Here is an 18,779-nt window from a genome sequence, read left to right as displayed (position 1 = left end):
TTCATATTTTGTAACCATATAATAACCAGAGTGATATCTTCATTGGAAGTTCCCGATAAATGTTATTGAGTCGAATATGCTAAGCAGTCAATAAGATATAGAGCTTTATTGGTCCTCGAGACCAGTGAGGTTTTTTTGGTAGGTCCAGGTAACAGAATAACATGGCTGTCTATTAGTAGTCTGAATATTGACATCAGAAATGAGTAAGTGACAAATTGTAACTGAGGCCTTAAGATTACACAGCCAACCTGATAGGAAGTTCAAAGGAATAAATGACTAATTAGAAATGAAGGTTTCAGATTGAGATGCATTATAAAATTAAAACTTAAATTTCATTGGGATTTAATGTTACCCTTAATGGACTAAAGTGATTTTCAATGTCCTTTTTGGCATCTCTTTGCACATTAAAAGTAATATGGCTGTCATTCATCTTCAGTTAATCTGAGGAAGTAAAATGATTATACTTTGAAATTACATTTTATATAGTAATTTTTCTTTAGGCATAATTGAAAAACTGGAGCTGCCATTTGTGTGTTTCCTTTAAACAGTTTTTATCATTGTGATCATATTTCTAATTAGAGTATAACATTTCCACCTTAAGAAAGCCTTTAGACTCATCAGGGTTCATTGATATTTTAAGTTCAATTTGTTGGGTTTTTTTGCAACAATTTCCCACAACTAAAATATTCTCCATAACTCAAAACATAGAGATTATAGATTTTCAAATCCGATCAGTAAAATAAAAATATGTTAAGGGAATTAACATTTTTTGAGTGCCTATCACATGATAGACACAGTGCTAAAAGAAAGTGTTATATTATATTGGTTCATTCAATCATGATATTCAAATTCAATAAGGAAAGGTGCTTACCCTCCCCCCCCCCAATTAATGTACGAGAAACTGAGGCTAAGAGACTGACTTAACCAAAATCATGCAAAGGGAGCTAGAAGTAAAGCCAGAATTAAAACCCAGATTTGGCGCTTGCTTGGCATTACTAAAACTAAATTGGAATGATACAGAGATTAGCATGGCCCTAGCACAAGGATGACACACATCAATAGACAAAGCTTTCCATAAAAAAAAAAAAAAGGAAAAGAATAAAAGCCAGATTTGTTGGCTCCAAAGTCATATCATTTTGTCTGTATATGAATGTTTTTATCCATGTCTAATTTTCCTTGTATATTATATTTGAATCAAAAATGAATTATTTTGTTATACGTTGCCATCATAAAACTATTTCAGTCTATATCTGTATAATAGTATCAGTATAAATTCAAAATTTTTATAATACTAATTTGTATTTCAGATGTGAAATTATATGTTTTATTATCTATAGAATAGAAATGCTATTATCTTAGTCAATTCCATTTTAATACTCCAGAAAAATATTTGATAATGTCCAGTTATCATGTGGAAAATTATCTGATTATACACTATTTGTGTTTTACGTGCTATAGTAATAGATACAAAAATACAGTGAATTATGAACAATTAATTCAATATAATTAACCATTAAGGTTTCTGAGGGTCAATATTTTGCACAAAGGTACCTGATAAAAACACACTTCCTAAAATTAGTGTGAAATACTGCTATTAAAAACTGATAAATACAGAAAAAATGGTCAATTTATTGAGACTATAATTTGCATATGATTAAAGAGAACTTTTTGAAGGCTATCGTTTCCATATGATGGATATTTTATTCTGCTATCCCATCAATGAAAAACCCTGTGTGCTATTGACAGTCATAGTAGAATTAGGACTGGTGTTTCCTCCCTCGGCTCCACCTGCAGCTGCTGTGATGCAGGCCAAAGAGGCCCCACAGCTTACGTGTTATTCACCACAACACCTGCCTCTCTGCTTTTTCCAATCTGGACTGCATCAGGCTTCTGCGTAGGATTGCAACTCAATTTTGTATACAGCAAATATGTCCAAACTGAACAGCATTCTACAGAACAGAAACTGATACAGATCAGAAGTGAGGACACTTATTTTAATCTTGCAATAGCCTCAGTCTGTCTTCTTCTAGATGCTTATTGCAGAGTAGATGACATTTTGTTTCACAAGCAGTGCAAAGTTTTCTATTCTGAAATGGAATTTTCCTATAAGCACTTCAATATAATGAACACACAGAAAGTAATTATCTTATGTTGAAGGATAAAAGTTTTTAATGTGCTGTGGTTAAAAAACAACAGACACCTTAACTATAGAGAACAAACTGATGGTTGCCAGAGGGGATGGGGGGATGAGCAAAAAGGTGGCTGGATTTAAAGAGTGTACTTGTATGGAAGTGTTGAATCACTATATTGTACACCTGCAACTACTACTACACTGTGTTAGCTAACTGGAATTTAAATAAAAATGTGGAAAAAAATTAAAAAGTATTTTAAAAAAAGAAGTAAAGAAAAAGGGGAAAACAACAACAACAACAAAATAGACACCTATTACTATAAATTGGTAGTTCTATTCATAATATAAAGAAACTTTTAATAAGTATATATATATAAGAATGAAAAAATACATTATAAAATCATCAGATTGGAAGGGCACATAATTTTGTATTCTCTCTAATTATTCTCTAAATTATTATATCAGAAGATATCCTGAGTTTCAATCTTTAAAATGAATTACATTGTTATGTCTATGGATATATACATGAAGAGAAAAATTAAAATATCAGAATAAAAGTGCTTATCTCTGGATTTCAGGATTGGAAGTCATTTAGGCTTTCAAAACTTAGCATGAGTCCTATTAACATAAAAAAGTGGGGAGGATCAAATTTAGTGCAGTCAATTATGGAGTAGAAGTCCACACTTCAATTTGGCAGACAGAGCAAACTCAAAATATGAATAGAGTTACTGCTGTTATCCTTTAGTAATTGCTTCAAATGCATTTTCTTAATTAGTAATAACTATCTTATCTCTTATGAGGAAGCATTTATCTTCCCCACTGTCTTTGTCTTATGTAAAATAGTATGTAACCAGTATTGGAAAATTCCACTTTTGTACATCTATCCCTGTAATCTTTCTCATCACTTAAAAATTTCTCTTGCAAATTTAATTGCCCAAGAGCTTATGTGAATTTAATTAAAGAGAAATAATAAATTTGCGATGTATAAGCAAGTCCTTGGGAGTTTTACCATGTCAAATATCTCAAATACATTAAATTAAAGCTCTCCGAGCAAAGGGTGCAAGATATTCTGCCCAAGTCTGCTCTTAGAGGTTCCACTTAATGAAGAAAAGTGATAGCCTTCTTTAACAGAAATGAAGAGATATTTATAATTGACTTGAAATATCATATCATGCCAGAAATCAATCCTTTGGGATATGAAATACAGTATCATGATTTTATCATTTTTCTTTTATTATTATTATTATTTCTTCTTTTCTAAACCATGTCACCCACACACAAAGAGATATACCACTAAAAACTGAACCTAAAACTAATTTAAAGTAAACTATTATCAAAAATCACACAGGGGGGCCTGGGTAGCTTAGTTGGTTAAGGGTCCAGCTCTTGGTTTCAGCTCAGGTCATGATCTCATGGGTTGTGGGATTGAGTCCTTGTAGTGCTCCCCGCTCAGCAGGGAGCTGGCTTCAAAGATTTTCTCCCTCTGCTCCTCCCTGAGCTCATGCCCCTCTCCCTCTCCCTCTCTCTTTCTCTCAAAATAAATAAATAAATCTTTAAAAAAGTTACACAGGAAATGATTTTACTGATAATAATAAATAACACTTCACTATGATATTCTGACAAACAGGGACTCCATTTAACCAATCTAAAAGCTGTAAATAATCTTGAACAATCATCATAATATATTTTATAAAGAGTCCAGATACAGTATCTCAGATTTAACTTTTTAAAATACATGATCATTTGGTGGTCGTTTATTTAATTCCACAGGAATGTTGAAATAAAAATGGGGTAATTGGAATGAATGTATGTTTGTAAATAGTGAGAATTTAAAAATTAAAAAACAAAATAAAAATTCACCTTTTAGCCATGCTTTTGTCATTTTTGTTAGTGCACTTGAGAATGAGGACAATGGTCTTCATTAATATAATTTCTTACTGGATCCAGTGCCTTATAAAATAAAACATGGGCCAAGAATTTAAGCAAATTCCTACGGTCTAGGTTACATTCCAGATGTAACCTACGGTACAACTGTGTCTGTGTGTTATTACATATAATTTTAACTGCTACCACCCCTTGTGATGTTTGGTATTTCTGTGAGTATATCAGGAAACTCTAGAAATAAAGCTAGGAATGGATCTGAGGCTTTCTGCCTCAAAAATCTTTTCATAAGTTTAAAAAAAGAAATCTTTAAGTGTTGTTCTAAACAGTATTTCTTATGTTGAAGACAGAAGTGTCTGCGTTACATGTATTTTCACCTGATACTTTATTGAAACTTCATAATTTGATCCTAACATCAGTGAATACTGGCACGGCTCTTTCTTTCCTGTCTCTGCTTTTATTTCTCTTCCTTGACTTACTGCACCTTTTAAAAACCCCAGTACCATGTTGAATGAAAGCGATGATAATGGGAATTTTTCTCTTCTTACAAGTCTCAAAAGGAAGCTTTAAGGATTTGACCCTTAAATATGATTTTTACTCTAGGCATTTTGAATATCTGTTGGCAGATAAAGGATGTTTATTTTATTCTGAATGTTCTGAAAATGTTACCATTGGTGATTCTTTTCTATCAAATGTGTTATTTTTCAGCAGTTATTGGGATGGTCTTATGAATTTTCTCTTAATCTTTCACTGTAAGTTGATTTTTATAATATCCACCAACATTGGTTACCTGGATAAAGCAAACTTGCCATGATTTATTGTCATGACTAAGATATCCCTTATCAGATTGAGGTAATTATTTTCTGCTCCTGGTATTCAGAGAATTTTATCATTCATGAGAGTTGAAAATTGTCCAGCATTTTTTTTCTTCATTTCTTAAGGTGATAATGTTATTCTGATAATTTAGTAGATTATGTTGTTTATTAAGATTTAAACTAACTCTTCGTTCCTGGAATAACTCTATTTGGGCATTCATACTGTATTATCCTTTATGTACCATCATTTACATATGTTGCTGCTTTCAAGTACTAATATTATTTTTATGTCTATATTTATGAAAGGCTATAATTTTCTATTCTAGTAACGTTTTGTCATGTTGTGATAGCAAGGTTTTTCTGAGCTCATAAAATATGTTGAGGTGTGCTTTCTTCCTCTACTTACGGAAGAGTTTGTGTAAGATTGGTATATTAGCTCATTTGTTTCACTAGTGAAAACATCTTAACTCTGAACTTTCTGTGTGGGGGAAGATTTTGATAATAAATACAGTTTTTGAGAGATATAGAGATATTCAGATTTTCTATTTCATCTCCTATTCATTGACTTAACTTGAGCGATTTTTAAGCAATTTGTCTATTACTCAAAATTCCTATTTTAAATTTATTGACATAAGAGTGTTCCGGAAAACATGACTTTATTATAGGGGCACCTAGGTGGCTCAGTCGGTTAAGCATCTGCCTTCAGCTCAGGTTATAATCCCAGGTCCTGGGATCAAGCCCCGCATCAGGCTCCCTGCTCAGTGGGGTGTCTGTTTCCTCCTCTCCCCATGTTTGCTCTCTCTCTTTCTTTCTCCCTAGCTCAAATAAAGCAATAAAATCTTAAAAAAATGATTTTATTATAACTTTGAATGTCTTTAGCATCTGTAATAATAGCATCTATTTAATTTGTATATAATAGGTGTTATATTTGATCAATTTTATTAATCTTTTCAAATACTAAATTTTGCTTTGTTAATATTTCTGTTTTTATTGTATTGTGTTGGTTTCTGTTTTTGTCTTTATTTAATTTTCCCTTCTATTTAATATGGGTTTAATTTGCTTATGTATTCTATCTTCTTAAGGTGAGATCTTAGCTAATTTAGGTTAAATTTTTCTTACTTTCCTATACACCATTTAAATCTACATATTCCATATTAGCTACAACCCACAGATTTTGAAATCTTATATTGTAATTATCATTTAGCTTGAAATATTTTCTAACTTGTGCTTTCTGTGGTCTAATATATATAATATACTCATTATATGTAATATTATATATGACTTACATTATATAAATTTATATTTGTGTATTATATACAATATTTCATATACTATATGAACGTATATATGATATTTGTATTACTTATGTGTTTATTTTTATCCTGTGGAAAATCTTTTAGCATTTTTTATGCAGTAAATAAGCTAGCAATTAATTCTCTATTTTGTTTATCTGAATATGTCTCTACTTCTTCATCTATAAAGGTTATTTTTACCAGATATATAATTCTGCACTCATAATTTTATTTTCACTTTCTTTCATAATATAAAGATGGCATTCTATTGTTTTTTGGCCTCTTTTTCTTATTTCATGTTCTATCTAACGAGAATGAATGGTCAATCCCATTATTGTTTACTATATGCAGTGTGTCACTCCCCCCCACCCCTCCTGCCTGATTTAAACATCTCCTCCTTATCTTTTAATTTCACAGTTTGACTATAATGTGCTTGGGTATCATTATTATTTGCTTTGCATTTATCAAGTTTCAGTTTTATTTAGTTTCTTGGATTTATAAGTTGATATTGTCTTCCAAATTTGGGGCCAATAAATATTTTTTCTATTTATATTTCCTCTCTTTTCTCTGTTGTTATTAAAATTGCATTTATTTTAACATTGATTTTTTTCCCACAGGTCTCCAGCACCCTGTTAAATTTTCTTTAATGCTTTTTTCTCTTTATTTTTCAGAGAACATAATTTCTATTTAAATAAATTCAAGCTACTGACACTTCCTTAGGCACTACCAATCTGATACTAATTCTATTCAGTGATAGTTAATTATTTAATTGTATTTGTTGACTTTTCAGCTCTTAATTTTTTTTTATTTGGAGTTTTTATTACATATATAATATCCACACACACACACACACACACACATATATATGATTTCAGCTGAAATTATTTTTCTTGTCATTCCTTATTTTCCTTTGAATCTTTGATCTTATTTATAATATCCTATGTAAGGTCCTTATTTACCTACTTTAATATTTAGGTCATCTAAGTGTCAGTTTTTATTGACAGATTTTTTTTCTTTTGAGTTTGATCATCTTTTTCTATTTGCCTATCTGGTTAATTTTTCACTGGATAGTGGCTAATAAGAAAAATATGTTATGGACACTCTGGATTATTTTTTCTTCCTCTGAAGAGGGATTTTTTTTTTTTCTGTAATCGGCAGGTTACATGAATAGATTTAAATTCCAAATTCTCTTGCCTTAGGCAGTAGTGGAAAGTTCTGCTCAGTTTCCCCTACACAAGCATAGTTCAAAAAGAAGGTTATTAAATGGGCTTAGATAAAGGAAGAAACAATTGGCCTGAGAATGCCACTGAAGTATTGGAAACAGGGGATTTAAGAAAAAATATATATTGTAGCATTCTAAGTAAATACAAAAAGTCAAAACTAAGGTCATAGTAAAGTGGCAAGTGTTGTGTTGTGTTTGTGTTTTAATTTTGTTTGCTCAGCATTTCTTTATCTTCTTAGATAGCCATCTCTCCATGACTCTGTGTCCATGCATTTGGATGAAGTTGACCTCATCCTTAGTTCCAGATGGAGCACACATAACTCATTCTATTCATCAAAACATGCAGTCAACATCAATCCTAGGTTTTGGATGAACTGATCAATCTGTTGAGCTCTTTCTGCTCTGCTTAGATTTATAAAGATATACTCCTGGGGTCACATTTTGAGAAATTTTGTTATGGGAGCTATCATGTGGATAGAGTCAGCCTGAAAATGAAAATATCATATTAAAAACCAGAATAGAGGTATAGAAACAACAAAATGCCAGATCTTGATGACATCCACTAATATCCAGGATCCATTTGTATCCAAAGCTAGAATTTCCAGGGGTTAATTTTGATATTAACAAAGTATCTGAGAAAATGGAGGAAGGATAATGCAATGAAAATGCCTGAAAAACATTGTGATCAAAACAATTAAAAATAAAGTAGAAATTGTCCATGATTACACATTGTCTTAACTAGGGGTTGAATAGGACTACAAATAGCTGAAAACCCAAAAACCAGTGTCTTAAATAAATAAGGATGTGTTTTCTTTCATAAGAGAAAGGAGGCTTGGACTTGGAATGATTGATCAGCTATGGCATCAGGAACCAGGTTTCCTCATTCCTCATTCTGTGCCTTCCTTTGTGAAGGTTGTTGCACTTTAGACCTCATGTAAGCATTTTAGGTGGATAAACAAAGAAAGTGGAGGAAGAAGTGCTAACAAACTTCCTAATATCTCACTTGGATAACTGACTCTTTTGGCTAATTTTTAACTTTTGCTTCTAGATCAGATAATGCCACGATAAAAAAGGGCTTGACATGAACATTGCATAAGCCAATAAATTAGGGCTTTTAAGCATTCTGGAGATTAAAGGGGGCATTTAAATTTTTAAATTTTTTTATTTTTTGTTTTAAGATTTTATTTATTTATTTGAGAGTGAGAGCACTAGAGAGAGAGAGAGAGCAAGCACAAATCAGGGGCAGAGGGAGAGGGAGAAGCAGGCTCCCTGCTGAGCAGGGAGCATGATGAGGGGCTGGATCCCAGGACCCTGGGATCATGACCCGAGCTGAAAGCAGATGCTTAACAGACTAAGCCATCTTAGGAGTACATTTTAGAAAAGGAGTACATTGTAGAAAAGGAGTGACAAAAAGAAATGTGAGATAGTATGGATAAGAAAACTATTTCCTTCCTGGAAATGAAGGGGAGTGTTTGTTTGTTTGTTTTGCACTAGGAAAGGCAAAAAGGCAAAAGTATATGGAGTGGGTCTTAAAAGCTACTATATGTTAAAAATCATCTTTGGGAGATTTTGTGAAGTGCTTTATCCCTTTCAAGATCTAATGAATAGTTGGGCTGGAAAAAGTAATCTATATTTTTAAACAATCACTCATTGAGATTCTGATATAAGTGATATTGCAGATTACATTTTTTTTTTAAAAAGGAGTATATTTTAAATAAGAGAGGAGAGAAGATACAAGAGCACACGCATTTTCTCTGTAAAGTGAATGAGAAGTTTCTATGCCTGTCATGATAGTTCCATGAATGAGTCTTGAGGCTTGATTGTGAACACTGTATTAAGAAATTCACAAGATGCATATAACTATGGTTAGATAGGCAGTGACTCAAATCATTCTGGTCCCTGGTTATCTAGCCACATGCTACAGTCTAGTGTTCACAAAAACAGAAATCAAAATAATTCAGTCTAAGAGTATTGTTGGACTGTAATAATGCAAACTTGATTTCTTAAATATCAGGTGACCTATCTTAAAGAAATAAAAAACAACTAAGATGGTAATAACTTTTAAAATTAAACTTGTTTATGCGCATTCCTAATGTATACTTTGCCCTGCAAACTACATAAATTTTAAATAGTAATGAATGTAGAGTGCTCCCTTCAGCAACACATATACTAAAATTGGAATGATACAGAAAGATTAGCACGGCTCCTGTGCAAGGATGACGTAATGAATATGTAGAGATCTCAACATGAACTTTACAAATACCACCTTGGGGTTTATCCCCAGCAGATTAGATTAAAAAACTGAAAGAAGCACATTATAGAAATATTCAGAAATCAGGGCGCCTGGGTGACACAGCGGTTAAGCGTCTGCCTTCGGCTCAGGGCGTGATCCCAGCGTATTGGGATCGAGCCCCACATCAGGCTCCTCCGCTAGGAGCCTGCTTCTTCCTCTCCCACTCCCCCTGCTTGTGTTCCCTCTCTCGCTGGCTGTCTCTATCTCTGTCGAATAAATAAATAAAATCTTAAAAAAAAAAAAGAAATATTCAGAAATACCAATCCACATTTATAATATTTATAAAATAATAAGTAAAAAAGGGAATTACTGCTTCGGTAAAGGAGCATCTGTTCTTTTTTTTTTATTTTAAAGATTTTATTTATTTATTGAGAGAGAGAGAGCAGGGGAAGAGGCAGAGGGAGAGGGAGAAAATCCCAAGCAGACTCCACGCCGAGCTCAGAGCCTGACCCAGGGCTCAATCTCGTGACCCTGGGAACAGGACCTGAGCCTAAATCAAGAGTCAGTTGCCCAACCAACTGAGCCACCCAGGTGCCCCAGTAACATTTTATTCTTAATCATGATTTGAGTACTGAGCTAAGGCAATATAGGACATGGGAGGTCCTCCTCTGACTTTAACTAGATGTGTGATCTAGACTGAGATTTGAAGCCTCTTTCTTCTTTATCAAAGGAGGATGATAAACTTTCACATATGAGATTAGGTTTGTAAAGTATTTAGATAGCTCTCTCCACATGTTCTAACAATAAATTAATAAAATCTGAAGATACACAGTAAAAAAAGAAAAAGAAAAGAAAAAGAAAGAGCAATAGAGAGTTTTTTGCTCTTTTAAAAGTCAGATTACCAGGATAAGTAAGAATATGACTGCTGAGTAGTAGATAGAATTCAAACAATTTTAAAAGGTGGCTTAAAAAAATAATTTTTACAAAAGGAAGCTAAGCGTGCTACGTTTTTAAAAATGTATTGCAATGATAGCCTAGTAAGACGTTTATATAAACACAGTTATGGAAAATGTTGATGATACTGAAATATACTGATAGTGTAACTAAAGAAACACTGACGAATGGAGAATATTTGTACCATTTAGTTATAATGTTTATTTGATCTAATGAGGGTAATTAAATCCCATTGTCACTTATTTTGACATTTCTAACTGTGCTACATGGATCGATATGATTACAGTGAAAAAATTAATATTTTATGAGATAACAAAAGTATTGCATAATTTTTTAAATATTTTTCATGTTTAAAGATTTTGATATTTATAGAGGCAAAAAATCAGAATCTTTTTACCCTAGATATAATTATATATATATATATATATATATATATATATATATATATATATATATATATATAGTATGTAGCCTTTGTGTATAAATCTGGAAAAAGGAGTATATCGATTCCTAATTATTCAGGACGCTTCTGTCCCTTATTTATTTTACCTGATCACTTCATCTTTGTGGACTGATTACAGTTTCTATTATCTTAATGAATCTCTCTAATTAAGGTTCCATAACAGATAGTAACAGACACCTGATTGCAATCCTACATTTCAGTTGAAGTTCTCTTTTACTCCCACATTTTTGAGATGTCACCCGTCAGATGATGAAGAGGTGTTGATGAATATGTAGTTGGTTAAGCATCTTCTTTCAGCTCAGGTCATGATCCCAGGGGCCTGGGATCAAGCCCCAAGTTGGGCTTCCTGCCCAGTGGGGAACCTGCTTCTCCCTCTGCCTGCTGCTCCCGCCTGCTTGTGCTCTCTCTCTCTAACAAATAAATAAATAAAATCTTAAAAAAAAAAAAAAACCACACACACAACTTTTTGCATATGGATTTACCTCTATGTTTTCTTAAACTGGATACTACTTAAAGAAGTTGTGAGGGAGTTTGTCCCTGTTTTCCCACTCTGCTCTGTAGTCCTCCTGCCCCTGGGTCTTCTTTTTTTATCATCAGTGTCATCATCTAGTGAGCACTTACATTAATCATGTAAGTGCCATCATGTTAAGTTTGGGAGCATTATACTAGATGCTGCATTAGTGAATCATCGCATATTAGTTTTGGCTTCCAAGAAATTCTGTGATTATATTTTGAATTCAATAGATACAGTTTCCCTCAGGCTTGGTTAAAAGATCTGTTAGTACCTTAATTAGCTCCAAGCTTATCTGAAATTCAGCACTCAATCTTAAGGTATGGTTGTTAAACTATTTAAATTAAAAGAACAAAACACCAATAGTACATATTTATGTTATGATTGCAGTGTTGCAGGCATACTTGTAAGTATATTTTACAAATGGAATCATTCAATCTTGTCACATGGTGGTTATACTAATGTTCCCATTCTGTAGGTGATAATTCTGAGACAAGAAGAGGTACGTGATTTGCCTTCATCATATAATTCTTGCTTTTATTATAGATTCTACTTCAACACCTTTCCTTATAGCCCCCAGTCCCTAAACACCGTTAACCAGCTTCTCAGTTCAGAAGCAGGAATTCCCTCTGAAGTTTTATAGCCTTATATGTCCTCATTGAAGCAATGCCCTAAAAAGATATTGTGTCTTCCCTACTTCCAATCTGCAAGTGAACTACATGACTTTTCATCTTTGTTAAAAGAATCTAGAAAATCACATCACAAGTTTATGTTAATCTGCCAGTGGGCCCGCTAATGAATATCACAATGGTAGAACATAGTAGTGTGGCTTTCAAGCATCAAATTCATTCATCCTGATCATACACTAGTTCTGGTGAAGGGCAAAATGGAGAAATCTGACTTTTTTAGCCCTATAAAATGCCACTGACTATATTTTACTTTAAAATAATCCCTTGTTCTTTCATTACATTGCCATTGAACTACATGCCATTTATTATCCTGAAAGCAGTAGGTATAAAATATTTTCTTTTAAAAATATGGATACAATATTTCAATTTATTAACTTAAAGTTACTTTTATGTACATTATTTTATTGCTTTTCCTTTATTCTAGAGTAACATTAAAGTTGTATTTTGTTTTTTGATTTTGTATTTATTTTCTTCTCACGTTTCCCAACTAAGTGAAGTTCTGCATTACAAGTTGTTAATTATTTGAAGACACACAATGTGAGGAATCTCTTTACTCTCTTGGCTTCCCACACATTGCTGGTTATATTTTTGCACTTCTGACTGATCCTCAGTCTTCTTGTTTGCCAACTCGTCCTCCACTAACAACTCTAGATTTTGGCAGTCCCAGCTTTAATGCCCTTCTCTTATCTCCAAATGAACTCATCCAGGCTAAAGTAAGTGCTGTGACATTCACAAAGTTAACTCCAGTGGCTCTGGCCTTTGAGGCTTTGAGTTTCAGCATCTGTCTCTGTTTTTTTTTTTTTCTTTTGGCACTTCCCATGGCTGGTTCCCTTTCAAGTTTATAGTTATGTTAGTAAGGTGCGCCCTCACAGAGAGGCCTTGCATGACCATTCCACCCAAAGTAACTTTTCCAGACTAATTTTTCCATATAATTTTGCACACAGAAATTAGCTCTTTCAGGTGTTTACTGTTTTATTCTCCTCACTGTAATTATGTTTCTTGATAGCAGGTGATTTTTTTGGTTAGTTGGTTCACTTTTATATACATAGGACCTTGAATACTGTATATTCCCTAATGGGTGTTTCATAAATATTTACAATGGATAGAATTCAATGGCTTGAATTCAAAAGAGTTAATATTTTTTGCAAGGAGGACAAAGATTAAGTCAAACTGGCCCATCTGGTAAAGTGACAAGGTAGGGGACAACAGAGGCTGGGGCCAGAAAGGAGAATTATCTGGATATAGGCAGCTAAACAACTTTTTTTATGGGGTGGGCCACCAGGGAGAGGGAAGGACACACAGACGGGGCAGGAGGAGGGAGATGAACTCAGGCAGGTCAGGCCTGATGGAGGGCAGATGGAGGATATTAAAAGGGGATGGAGGAGGATATGTGAAGAGGTGGGGGAATGTAAGCTGGGAGGTGACTTGTGGAGGGCACAGGAGGAGAAGCCGGATGGGGTGATCATGCTGTTTCCCTCACACTCTCACAGGTATTGCTCCTGAGAACATTCCTAAAGGAGCTTCAGAGTGTATTCCTGGGGAAATCTGACCTAAGACCATTGCTTTTAAAGAAGACGCGATCCCGAGGGTGCCTGGATAGCTCAGTTGGTTGAGCATCTGGCTCAGGTCATGATCTCCTGGGTTGTGAGATGGAGCTGTGCATTGGGCTCTGCACTCAGTGGGGAGTCTGCTTGAAGATTCTGTCTCTCTGCCCCTCCCCCTACTTGCACATGCTCTCTCTCTTTCTCAAATAAATAAATAAATCCTTAAAAAAAAGAAAAAGATACACTCCCTACCCTCATGGAATCCACACCTTGATAGAAAGGCACACCATACCACATATTAACTATTGAGACCAATCTGAATGTCTTCACACTCACGTCGGAGTTGTGGCCTGTGTGTGACCTCACTTCCCTACCTAGCTTTACAGGCATCTTAGAATGGACATGGTATCCACAAGAATTCTGGATACCACTCCTCCATTTTCTCTATCCCCTCTATAGCCTCTGCTCTCATAATTTGACCTGGAGGTGTTTCTGCTGTTTCTTCATCAATAGCTAAAAACCTACCCTACCTGGCCATCATGGCATCTCTGGTGCAAAGCATTGTTTTTAGTCAGCATTTTGAGCAGCCCCCAGCTCTTACCTGGGACCTATTATCCCACTGATGCCACACATGATGCCATTGGTCTATATTTTCCTTCTAGTCCAGCATATGGTCCTCGCTTAGAGGATTGGTTATAATGGCTATCATATGTTATGTGCCAGGCAAGGGCATAAAGAAAAAATAAAAAAAAAAAAGATATCTCAATTTTCTTGATAGAGTATAAATGATTAAATTACAAAGAAAACCTTAGGTGATGAATTAAATAATTGACTGATATAGAAATTTTATTTATATATTTTTTTATCTCTCGATCTCACTTACTCTATCACCTTGGGCAAATTTTTCAGATCATCTGTGTCCATTTATTCATTGATAGAAAAAATATGCTGAATTGAGTTATCTTGAAAGTAATTTTATATATTTCTTACATAAACTTAAAATTTAATTTTGATGGCTATTTGGTCTTATGAATGAGAAAAGAGGCTACAGAAAATAGAAGACAGGCATATTCAACTGTTTATTATATTTGAACCTGAAATTACCATGTAGAAACTATGGCACATGAAAATCTCTGCAGAGAAAGTTCATCCACAATCAAAATATAAATGAAATAAATTACAGAAGAAATTGATTTAAGTTAGTAATTCCATATAAAGATGAAAGCAAGCTGCCTTATCATTTCAAGAATGAAATTTGTGGCAGAGCCTTCATCTTCAGTTTCAACCCCTTACCATTTGATTTCTAATTTAGGTTTCCACGGCACGAGCAATGTGCTGTCCCCACTGAAATGATCCTCCCCACTCTCTTGTTTAAAGCAGTCCTGTACTAGATTTGGGAAACCTGGATTGCATTTACTGACCTCAGTCACGCAATCACCTCAATTTTCTCAAATTTAGAGCAAAATTGGGCTGAAACTGGGATAGAATCAGTTTTCTTCTGAGGCCGATAGCACGTGTTGGGAAAGGAAAAGAGATCTAACTGCTTTTTGATGTTACACATGGTGAACACCTCTAAATCATCTTTATCACTGCTGCCAGCTTAAGCATCCTATAATAAAACTGTAGTTCTATGATTAGAGCATATGTAAGTCCTACACATTCAACAGAGCACTTGACAAATGTGCAACATGATTGACTCTAGAAATGTAATCCAAAAGAAGGAAAGCCAACATTCCACTTCTTAAGATTACATATTGTTATCTGTTATTAGCAAGAAGAGTTTCAACAAGCCAGTACACTTCTTAATTGGTGTAATATTTAGTGGGCTCAAGTTTACCCATTGAAATAAAAATGTTCTAACTGACACATACATATATTGCTCTGATAACATCAACAAAATGATTATTCAAAGTATCAACTGCGAGATCTACATTAATATGAGAAGAGTACATTAGAAAACAGGTTTCCATGAGTCCCTAATATTTTTGCATGTCTTGTGAACAGAGGCACTTAGGGTTTTTGCTCTGGGCTGTATGTGTAATGGTATTTGTGTAGTATACAGTCTTTGAAAACAGAAATAGTGTCTCCCTCCAGAGTTCAGGTTTGCTTACTGTCTGTAGCATTGACCCAGGCTGCTCTGCATTGCTCCCGTAGGCTGAGAGGGCAAGGGAAACCGATGCAAGTGTGAAGCTCATGCTGCTTGCTGCACCACCAGTGAGAAGGACCTTTGTCTCTGACCGGGAATCTCATGTCTCTGCCAGCATTTTCAAAGTAGAGCAGGCTTATGTATTAGCTTGTAGTAGGGAAAAAATATTAAGCCATTCAAGTTCTCAACAACTTGAACTGATATAATCCAGCAAACTAACCCCATGATATATCAGGATTGAATGTAGTTTTGATAACCATCTTTAAATAAAATATTTGCCATGGAATCCAAGGAAATCAATAATTTAAGGTTTAAGAATATTTGTTGGTTGTGAAACTGGAATGCTACAGCATAACACGATCTGATAAATCTAAATGGCAACACTTAATGATCTATCACTTAATAAAAAATCTAGTCGAAGGTAAAATAAACTTGTCTTCAGCATGATATATTTTTAAATGTTATTTATAATAAGTAATTTTCCAAATAGATGCCTGGGAAATTTAAAAAAGAGAAATTACTATTTTTTTTATTAACACATTCAAATGCCCATTGCACACTTCCTATATGCCAGGCACTGCACTATATGCTGAAGACATGCAGTCAACTATGCACTATCTACCTTCATGGGTAAGACTATGGAGATCAATCATTAAAAGTAGTCACACAAAATTTAAAGCTAATAGCAATTATACTAAAAATTAAGAATTAAGAGACCAAGACCTGAGTGGAAACCAAGAGTCCGACGCTTAACCAACTGAGCCATCCAGGTGCCCCTAGGTGTAAAATGTTTTGTTGTTGTTTTTTTTTTTTTTTTTTAAAGATTTTATTTATTTATTTGACAGAGATAGAGACAGCCAGTGAGAGAGGGAACACAAGCAAGGGGAATGGGAGAGGAAGAAGCAGGCTCTCAGTGGAGCAGGGAGCCCAATGCGGGGCTCAATCCCAGCACTCTGGGATCATTCCCTGAGCCGAAGGCAGAGGCTTAATGACTGAGCCACCCAGGCGCCCCAGTGTAAAATGTTTTTTAAAAGAGATGTACTAATTATTTGAGATTCATAGTCTCAAATGACTTTTGCCTTTTTCTTTTTTGATAATTTTAGAACTGTGTAGAAAATTTCCAAATGAGGAAGGACAGCTTTATTTCCAGTTCCTCTTCTCTTTCCTATTTTTCTCTAAATGTGAAACTATCATCTGAACAATGAAAATATCTGAGCCTGTGTAGTCCAAAGAAAAGAAACCGTTAGAGAAGCAGTCCCTCTGAACAGAAGCAAAAATATACAGCTTCACTTATGAAAGAACTTCAGAACATCTTAATTTTACCTACTTAGTGAAAAATATACTGATGGTTGATGTTAGAATGAACTGTTAGAAATAATTATAAGGTTTATTCCTTGTTACTTTAACAAGTTTATCTCCCATTTGGAAACCTGCAATGCATGCAAAGTTAGATGTGTCAATATACAAACTACTAATTTCCTTATTATTCAGAGGATTATGGTCTCACGTTTTATTGTGATTTACAAAGTGCTTTCCAAAACATCATTTCATTTTCATTTTCTCCTTATATCTGCTTGTGAGATAAAGTGAGCAAATGTTGTCATTCCCATTCTTCATATTTAGAAAATGAAAATTGGAGAGAAGAAACAACTTTCTCCAGTTTCTTAAAACCAGTCTGTGACAAAGCTGGATTTCAAATCCAAGTTTTGATTTTTCAAAAATTTGATGACTTAAGTAAATAATTAGAATTAAAGTGTTGTTAACAAAAGCAACCACAAGGCTTCTCTAAGAAGCACAGCTTTGGTGGGAAAAGTATGCATGTGTGGATATAAAATATCATCCAACGAAGCTGAAGAAAGCAGAAAGAATAAGTAGAAAGAAAAATAAACATTTCAAGGTGATAAATAATCAAATCTTATAAATTCTGTAAACATCTTTGTTCTACATAAGCATACATTGAATTGGAGAGTTGAAAACTTTTTTTAAAGATTGGAAGTAGGATAAAGAACCATCTTTACTCAGGTCCTCAATACGGATTATATCTTTTTCTTTGTGATTAGTTAAAAGGAAATTATCCCTTCCCACAGGACATCTGCAAAGACAGCTAGGCAGTCTTTGCCTGAGATTCAAAGTGGCTGGTAAAGAGGAACTACCCAATAAACATTTCTGGAAAAAAATGACTTGTCTTAGAGAAGGTATTTAATGCTCTTCATTTTTTAAAGTCTTATTTATTCTTATCTCGGAAACAGACAGACAACATTAATATAAAAAAGAGTCCTTGTTTTCGAATAGGATCAATGTTTTAGCAGTGGTGTGTGCAATTAGCGGAACAGTACTTCCCGTTCTCTCTTAACTTATCAAGGACAGCTGAGCCAGTAACAGTGGTGTCATCCTAGTGCACACAGAAGAAAGATTCAGTAATCAATGTCTCATATACACAGTATTTCTTAACTAATCATGAAATCATAAGGTTCTTTCCCCAAGTTTTCAGAATGATTCAGAACATAAGACTGCTTGATTTTATGCAGCTATTCAGCATTACTGCCTCACTGATAGTCATACTACATTACTTAATAAAATCCTGGGGGTTAGTTCACACATAAGGAAACAGGAAGTCTACATTTATTGAATTATCACCTTAATATTGTAAAAGATTTCCAAATGATTTTAGTTTTTCTTTCTTTTTTAAAAAGATTTTATTTATTTATTTGAGAGAGAGATAGGGAGAAAGAGCACAAAACAGGGGGAGGGGCAGAGGGAGAAGCCAACTCCCCACTGAGCAGGGAGCCCTATATGGGGCTGATCCCAGGTCCCTGAGATCATGACCTGAGCCGAAGGCAGATGCTAACCGACTGAGCCACCCAGACCAAATGATTTTAAAAACAATTTTTTTAATTT

The 18,779-nt window shown here is 34.2% G+C and overlaps 1 protein-coding gene and 2 non-coding genes across 3 annotated transcripts in view; all 3 read left to right on the top strand.

Annotated features, from left to right (window-relative positions):
- Window positions 1–18,779, top strand: part of FSTL5 (follistatin like 5) — a 698,132-nt gene that overhangs the window by 495,961 nt on the left and 183,392 nt on the right. The gene's annotated exons all lie outside the window — the stretch shown is intronic.
- LOC123793429 (U6 spliceosomal RNA) lies at window positions 979–1,082 on the top strand. Its single transcript, XR_006779961.2, has one exon. It is a non-coding gene; the product is annotated as a U6 spliceosomal RNA (small nuclear RNA).
- Window positions 9,487–9,592, top strand: LOC123793420 (U6 spliceosomal RNA). Its single transcript, XR_006779955.2, has one exon. It is a non-coding gene; the product is annotated as a U6 spliceosomal RNA (small nuclear RNA).

This window comes from Ursus americanus, chromosome 13 (genome assembly GCF_024610735.1).
Source record: "Ursus americanus isolate L20-20 chromosome 13, mUrsAme1.1.p, whole genome shotgun sequence".
NCBI classification, from domain to species: domain Eukaryota; kingdom Metazoa; phylum Chordata; class Mammalia; order Carnivora; family Ursidae; genus Ursus; species Ursus americanus.
Note: the sequence above shows the minus strand (reverse complement) of the source record. Positions and strands in the feature narration are given on the sequence as shown.